At 38.4% G+C, this 8790-nt stretch overlaps 1 long non-coding RNA gene across 1 annotated transcript; it reads left to right on the forward strand.

The window, feature by feature from the left end:
- Positions 1-3600, forward strand: LOC311279281. The gene is made up of 5 exons (XR_014625544.1): positions 1-62; positions 1086-1118; positions 1265-1323; positions 1508-1673; positions 3099-3600. It is a non-coding gene; the product is annotated as an uncharacterized lncRNA (long non-coding RNA).
- Positions 3601-8790: the final 5190 nt, after the last annotated feature.

The raw sequence follows: 8790 nt of genomic DNA on the forward strand, positions 1-8790 counted from the left end.
GAATTTGAACTGAAAAGGCGCGGTCGTGTCCCTCTTCTGAATTTCCGGGCTGAATGGAGAAGGTGAGTAGCATACATGTTTGCAGCACTTACACCCATGTTATTTTAATATGATGATAATATTTACTTTCAAATAAACGTTTATCGCATGACACAGTTCACATTTTGTTAGCAAGTGCCCGGAATTGTTGAAAGTTCTCTCACAGCATTTGCTAATAGTAGTAATGTTAGTAGCTAATGAAGAGAGTTTCGCTATAATTTTTCATGTCACTATCACCGTTTAGACAAATCTGGTGTTTGTAAAGTTTATAAAAACCAATGATGGGACAAACATTACTATTTATGTGTGCACATTTCTGTAATTAGTCAAGGTTATCATAGATTAGCAGGGCTAACCGTTAGCTGTTTAACTTTAATAACTTCGTGATTCAAACGGTCCATGAAAAAATATTTTTTCAGCGGATATCCTAGTTACAACATGATTGAGCTAACTGTTAAGGGGGTCGCACACCGGATGCGCAGCGCCACGTCTTTTAAATTCGAACACATTATTCTCTATGAGAATGTAAGAGGAAGATATAGGCTACATCTCTATAAATGTAAATTTAATATAAAACCATGTAAATGGCGCTCTGTGGCGCGGCAGGATTTTGAACACGGTCCTGAGCCGTTGCTGGGCGTCGCGGACAGACGCCGAAAGGCGCCGCCGGTGTGTGTACTCTCATAGAGAATAATGTGTTCGAATTTAAAAGACGTGGCGCGGCGCGGCGCCGAGCTGCGCATCCGGTGTGCGACCCCCTTTAGTCTCATGTCGTGTTCGACAACGGGAGGGTTTTAACATTAGGGTTTCCCACTTGTCCTGATATGAATGAATAATAATTGTAAAAGTTGTAAATGCATGTTACATTGAGTGAGCAATCTCAAAGTGCTACAGAAAAAAAAAAACACTATATATATATACCACTATCATTTTTGACATACGGCTAAAATTAAATTACAATGATCAATAATCATAATCTGCATTCAAACTGAAATTCTTATTTTTGTTTGCATTTGTGTAATTTCTCCTTTTTCTTTTCTTTCCAGGTCATCAGAGAGAGTTTGATGCTTGAAGTTGATGTAAGATTTTTTATTCAAATATTTAAAATGCAAAATGAGTGATTACATTATCAACATTTACCTTGCATGATTTACTACCTCTGACCAATGAACAATATTTATCCTTTATCCTAAATCCATGCTATTGTGTGTTAACTATGTTACAGCCATGTGCCACTGGTCAATACTGCAGAACTCCCCAGCAGCCCCTGCTTGATCATTCAAGGTAATGTTACTTTGATCTAGTATCGACATTTCTAACTCATTATTTTGTTTTCATTCTAGAAATCTACAAGACCACAATAAGTAATAATAATTATAATTATAATAATTACATTTGTATAGCCATTTGTATCTTAAGCAGATCGCAAAGTGCTCATAACACATAATGCTGTATCTGTTCATTTCAGGTGACATGATGAAGCCCTCTGGATGGCTTATATCCATCGAGGGACATGTCGTGATGGGCCCACACCCTTTCTTTTTACACGGAGTAGCTGCTTTCTTCAGCAGCTATTACGTCTTCAACCTTGAGTATCCTGCCGCTGGATCGTCAACGCTGGAGTTCATTCAAAGGTATTTTATAAAGATCACATTTAATCTTGTAATTCACATTATAGTACAGGCTTCCAACTCAATGATTGTCTTGAGGTCTAAAATGCTGACAAACGAGGTACCTGAGGCCCCGTCCACACTACCGTGTTTTTGTTTAAAAACGGAGACCTTTTGCTACGTTTGCACCTCCCGTCTACACTAAAACGGCAAAAACGGAGACCCAAAACGGAGAAGTTTAGAAACGCTGCCGACCCGTTTTTCGTTTTGAAACTCCGGAGGGCGTTTTAGTGTGGACAGGTCAAAACGGAGGACTTTAGAAACGATGACGCAGAGGCTCGCGCTCGGCTCTATGATTGGGTGTCATCAGTCATGGAGTATACACAGGTAATATTCAGTACCAGTAAACTCCACCCGCTGGAACAGTTTCTTACAGTAAGAAGAAGAAGAAACTGCCTCTTGGAAGCGTCTCAGGTGCGGCTCGCGCAGTAAACGCATAGCACTACATGCTATATAGAACCGACGCCTATTTTTCATGCGACACGCAAGCGTGTTGGAAGCGTTTCCAAGAAAAATAGAATAGGAAAACATGTTTATATGTCATTTTGACACAAATACATATTAATAAATGATATTTTGATGTTTGAAAGCATTTTTTTACAGTCTATGTTTGAAAGTCTCTAGGTTTACACCGGCACGCGCATGCCCAGTGTTGGTGAATGGTCACGTGATACGCGTTTTCAGTCGTTTTAATGTGGACGGAGATCAATTCTAATATGCAGCTAAAACGCTGGTGTGGACGGAAATCGTATTCGTTTTAATTCTCCGTTTCTAAACTAAAACGCAGTAGTGTGGACGGGGCCTGAGGCTAGCCTGGTGAGACCACCCTGATCTCGCGAACTCATTCAATTTCGCTCTGCAGATCAGTCTGGGTTTCTACACATGTTATGCTGACAAATACCTGCTGGTCCAATCACAGCTATTTATTTTGTTTTGTGGCAGGCTATGTGATGATGATTTTGAAACGTCTATTGCGAAATGCGAATGTATTGAATGAAGTAGATGAAATTTTCTTTCAAAGCAGAACAAAATGCTCTCAGGCCCTTTATTGAAAAGGATATGTTTGTCATACTTTCAACAGGGTTTGGTTTTAATTTACCAACTGGCCAATTGTGTGAAGATGCATTTCAGTGGCGGCACACGTTGATATGGCCTCTCATAGTAGAAAATCAACCCTATTTGCCTCAGGCAAACCTAACCTGAGGCACCTTGGCTAAAAATGGCTAAAAAAAAATTATGGTGAGAGTAAGATCTAACAAGTTTGGATTATAAATCTATTAGGGTTTGATGTGGGGAAAAAGCACAGCAAAAAGCACACCTTGATAAATGCTGTCTGCAATACATACTGTAAGTCTATTTAAAACTGAAACTATCTTTGCTTATTAACAGGTGCTTCCTGGGCATCAATCCTGAAAGAGGCTCAAAGACCAAGAAGCGGACAACAATGAACCCTCATGTGAGCACCCTTTTGAGGAAACTTATTGACTTTGAGTGGGCATCATAGTTTTTTTTTGCAGCGGTAGTTGTCAGGCTCAGTTTTGAGTAGCCTTGTTCTTTTTGTAATTTTTCAAGACAACTTTGCACTACAAGATTTTTACACAATGCTGTTGCGTGTGGACTCATTATAATGTTTGAGACTGAGAGGAGCACCTGACCCCTTTACGACATTCCTTCATCGCTCTCTTATCTTGCCATGAAGGCCTCATTCCCATCCTGTCCATTACTGTTATTGTGACACAGCTAGTTGAATTGCAAGTTTGCACAATTTCTCTGCATTTTCTGACTTTTATGACTAGAAAGTTGAATTTCTTGAACTCTTGAAGTTCTTGGCATCTGCTGTACATTGAAAAATATGTATTTGTTAATAAATATGCCATTGGGCTAACATTGACTTTACCTCAGAGTTGTTTGTTGGGGGGAGGGGGTTAATTGTATAATGATTGTAAATTCACAGTATATTATTGTCAACTTGTACATTACTTTCAAAGTACACACTGTAAAAGTACAGGGCCTTGTAACAATGTACAGCAAAAGATTGTAATTCCCCAGTAATGTACTGTAATATCACAGTAATTGCTTTGTCATTGAAGCTGTGAAGTTACAGTATACAGTTGTGCTTTTACAACAATGCATTGTAATATCACAGATATAAAATTACAGTAAATTGCTGTGAGTATATTTCACAGTATATTGCTGTAATCCTTACTGTGAAAGTCATGCAAAATTTATCCAATTATTTATTGTAAATTCACAACGAAAAATTTTGCAGTGTAGGCTTCCCTTCAGAAAAACGGAGAGAAATGTTAATTTTCACCTCAGTCTGACCTGAATTGGTTATATCTCTCCCGCCTGCTATTCAGCTGTTTTTCCCACATTTTGAATCTCAGTTAGCCGAGATGTAAACTTGTAAACGGGCAAATGGAGGAATCAGCATTGCATAAAAGAGCAGGTGTGGTTCACTCGGACCGGTTCATCGTGCCTCTGTTTACATGCAAGATGTAATTTGTTTGTGAATGATCCCAATAATTTTTGATTATACAACAGTAAGTGATCTGCAATAACACACATTTTATAGATAACTAGTTTTCTTACCCAGATGGTGGAGATTTTAAAACATTAATTTGACCAAGTAACACAGCAATTGTATATTATGTATCTAACACCCCTGTGATGTTGTGCAATGCATTTATATGCGAACCTCCCCATGTTAATGGCTGAGCCGTAGAGAAGCATCTTTGGAGCAGCCCGGCCCACTCAGCATTCTGCAGGAACAGAGCTTTGCTCTAATTAGCACGTTTACTTTAGATTGCTTGACTGTGGTGCGGATAGAGAAAGTTCACTTGGCCTCAATTAAGCATATTTATCTCCGATTATCTGTCGGTAAGATTTCTGCCTGGGCAAAGAGATTATTTTAAAGAGGTGGCGATATGCGAGAAGGATGAAATATTCTGAAGGCGTGATGTCTTTCAGAGTGGAAAAAGGAAATGAAAGATTTAGAAATTGAATCAGCTAAAAAAAGAGTTTAAAGTGAAGCTAATTTGTGGTTTCCAGACTCTGATGTGTCCACTTGCACAATCATATTTTTTTATAAGATGCCTTGCATTTTAAAAGATATTAATACAAATAGAGCCTAAATATTAGAGAATGCCAGGAATTTATTGAAGAAAGAAGAGACATTTTGTTCATGAGTTGCTCAATGGCCCATTGAGTATATTTGTATGCCTTTGTGTTATTGTGGTGCCCCCCTTTTTTAACAGCTAGATATGCTCCACCTGCTCCACTGATGTGTTATTTGCCACTAAAGGGTGTGAGGCAGTCGTAGGGCAGAGCTTTTACCACCTGAGGCACAAAGTAATGGTGAAAAACACTCACTGATTATGTGACATGGGTTGCAACATAATGCAACAATTTCCTGATTAATAGGCTCTAAATGGGTGAGGACAACAAGCAAAGTCACTTATGCTGTTTTAACTAATTAGCCACGTTGTGAGCAGGCAAACAACAACAAAGGGCACAAGTTAATTTAAAGTCACCATTAAATTAAAAAGTTTTAATGGATTATTACAGTATTTATTATACACGCACCTCATTATTTGTTTTTAAAATTCACATGCTCTCGAAATCTTTAATCAAAATAACTTACGTGATGACATGTTAACTGGCGCGAAGGCATCACTCACATGTGATCACAGCAATAGCATACCACAATGATCCAACCATCCAATCAATTCCCGATGAACAAAACCAAGTCCCGCCCTACTATTTTTTGTTTTTGTTTGAGAAGCCGTTTCGATATACATCACATCAGGGAAAAGAAGGCTAACGCAACTTCCGTTTCATGTTGACTTCAAGAGTGCTTAGCTTGAGTGTACAGTCTGTGCAACAAAGGTAAAAATGCAAAAAGGTAAATGAATGCACAAGAGAACCTGTCCCTGGCCATCAGTTGTGGTGGTGATATCATTTGTAGATTTCACCCCAAATCTCAGCTTTATGTTTACCTCATTACACCGAGACAAGCCAGCTAATAACACAGCTTACATCTTCGTCACAGCTCAGCACTTAAACCAGGATGGCTTAACCAAAGTCTCTCCAAAAGATACAGTGTAAACAGGATTCCTGATTGGCTGGCTCCTTTGATCCAGTCGTGCACTTTCACATTCCTGAAAACCGTTTACACTGTTTAGACTGGAAGTGTCCTGCTGCAGGGCACAACACCTGTGGTTTGAACCCGTGACCCTCTCATCTAAGTGCGGCTGTGTGAAGTTCCCTCTGCCTCCCGGTCAGCGCAGGATCAGCATGGACAGACAGTTGCATATCTCCTCATATGTTAGGCTCTCTGTCATCTTGGACGGTGTATCCAGCCCTGAAGATATGTCACCTGTGCTCAGGTAAAGGAAGTGAAGACTCTCTAAGTATCAAAACATGATTGTATGTATATACAACTACAATTCTTTATAACTAAAACCACTAAAAGACATGGGTACATAAACATGTACATAATGAAAGTAAAAAGATTTTTTTTAGTGTCCAATATGGAGGTCTCAAGCTCTAAATACACCCAAGAGTAAGTTAGTGATCAATAGATATGAATAAAGGTGGAATTGGGGTGTCTTTAACAACATTGTTTACATGAATAAATGTGACTGTTGGTTCCATTAATATGAATAAGAAATCGTTCCGGTAACGTCGGTTTCCTTCCGAGCAGGTAAAGTGACATCGAAACCCCCCCCCCCCAAAAAAAAAAAAACAGAGACTTTTCGCTCTGCACAAATTCGAAAGACAAACTGTTTTGCATGCTCATGCGCTACCGCTACCATTGTTTTCCCGAGGCATGAAGAAGTTCCCGTGCGTGCTAACAAAAATGCTGGGTTGTTTTAACCCAATGTTGGGTCAAATATGGACTAACCCAACGTTGGGTTAAAAATGCAATTTAAAAATGGACAAACCCAGCCGTTGGGTTACATTTTTAATGTAACCAATGCAATTTGTCCATTTTTTAATTGCATTTTTGTCCATTTTTGATTTTGTCCAAAATGCAATTTGTCCATTTTTAAACTGCATTTTTTAACCCAACGTTGGGTTAGTCCATATATTGTTAAAACAACCCAGCATTTTTTAGAGTGGAGAAAGTTACTTTCGGGGCTCCATACTACACGTTCAGATATGATATGCTGCTCGAAATGGAGGAGCTCCATTCGGTGGAGTCATGAGTTAGGTAAACTGTGGTTTATATTATGATTTACAGATTAGATTACCATGATGAACAAATATTAAAACTTATGAATTAATAATAGTAATAAATAAGACTGCACAGTGTTTGTGTAGGTTTTTTGAAACAGTACATGACCCCGTATGTACACGCTATAGCTTTGTAAAGGAGAGTATGTGTGGAACAGTTAACCTTCAAATGATAATGTTGTTTTATTTAGTGAATTACAGTGAATAGCTGCCCATGTGAACACAGGAAAATGTGAGAATAAAGACCATGGTTTGCTGGTCTTGACTCCTATGACAGATTAAAAATAGAGCCTAAGATGGGAAGTCTGTTTCTCAGCAGGTACTTGACAGATCTCTGAGCTGGGCTAGAACAGATGCCTAAAGCACTCTCTAACTTCCTCCTCTCGCTTCACTCTGTGTCCGATATTGCTTTGATTGAGCGAGTGAGAGCATTGGTATCGTGGGGGTTCATCCCTCATCGTCCGGCCTTGACCCTGCACCTCTCAGCGCCGCAGGCAGGGGGGAAGATAAAGAGTCCCGGCCTGCCTGGCTGTAGGAATCCTAAATATTAGTGGCAGTAAATCAGGCCTCTATGGCCCTATGGGTAGCTATTATCTTTTTCTCACTAATAAATCCCTCTCCATCACTGATAAGCTGGTTTGCCTCCCTAACCTTGCAGAAGAAGAAAAAAGAGGTGTTTTTAACGAGGAGCGAGGAAGAGAAGAGACAGAGGAGGCCTGGGTGAGTTGGTGGTGTTGAGCTAGTTGGTACTTTGGTCTGGTGTCTAAGATAATTGGAGTTTGTTTAATGTTCGTGCCCCATTAGTTTAGTATTAGTGGAACATCAGAATTTTCATAGCTAAATTACATGTATGGTTCTCAGATACAGAAGGGTCAATGAAATGACACTCATTTCTTTGTCCTGTCTGTGATTTTATTCAAAAGTACATTAAATGCAATCAATAAAAATGCACAACATAAACCACCCATATATCATAATGAAGAAAAAAAAGATGAAATGAAATGAAAACCATATTAAAGTTTTGTTTAACTGTATAAAAAACAGTGTTACTGCTTATAAATATTTGGAAAAAGTTTTGTCTGCAAAATCAGACACATGTGGTGTGCAACCAACATGCAGACCCCCGATATGATATCATAGAGAGGACCCCTCCAGACCCACATTACTGTGTCCAATAAGTCCCCCTGTAGTCAATCATTTTAGCCCTTAAAACTCATCTTTGATCACCAAAATGACATATTTAAAAGTTTTTCCTTGAAAAAAATTCTTCATGCCATAAAATAGCTTTTATGTAACTCTATATCCTTGCCTTATTTAGTATATGTGGTTTTATGAATATGCAAAATAGCTCCGCCCACCAGGTCACACCTGATTGGTCACAAGGTAGTTTCTATTTCAAATTTTTGAGCCATTTTTGAGACTTTTTTTCTCTGCAGTTTTAAGGAGAAAATACTCAGCAATGGTGTTGACATGAATTTGTACATGGTTTGTCTTAAAGCATATTAAAAACACCACAGACATATAAACAACATTAAAACTTGATTTTCACCACAGGAGGTACTTTAAATTTTTTTGATAATTGGACCTTTTCATGACAAGGCAAGGTTGTAAAATGTCATGTGGTGCAGTTCACCAAAAAAACGAATATTTATTATTAATAATTAATATGAATAATAATGAATAATTTACATTGAACTTTACTTTTTGAAAACCTTTTTGAAAACAATGATGTGTACACAAAATTGTCACTTTTTTCTTGGTTACACCACATGACATTTTTATTAAATGTAAACCTTTCTTGAAAACAGCATAAAGGTTTTTGTGTAAATCTGGGATTTAAATC

This window comes from Rutilus rutilus (genome assembly GCF_951802725.1).
Source record: "Rutilus rutilus genome assembly, chromosome: 20".
Lineage (NCBI taxonomy): Eukaryota > Metazoa > Chordata > Actinopteri > Cypriniformes > Leuciscidae > Rutilus > Rutilus rutilus.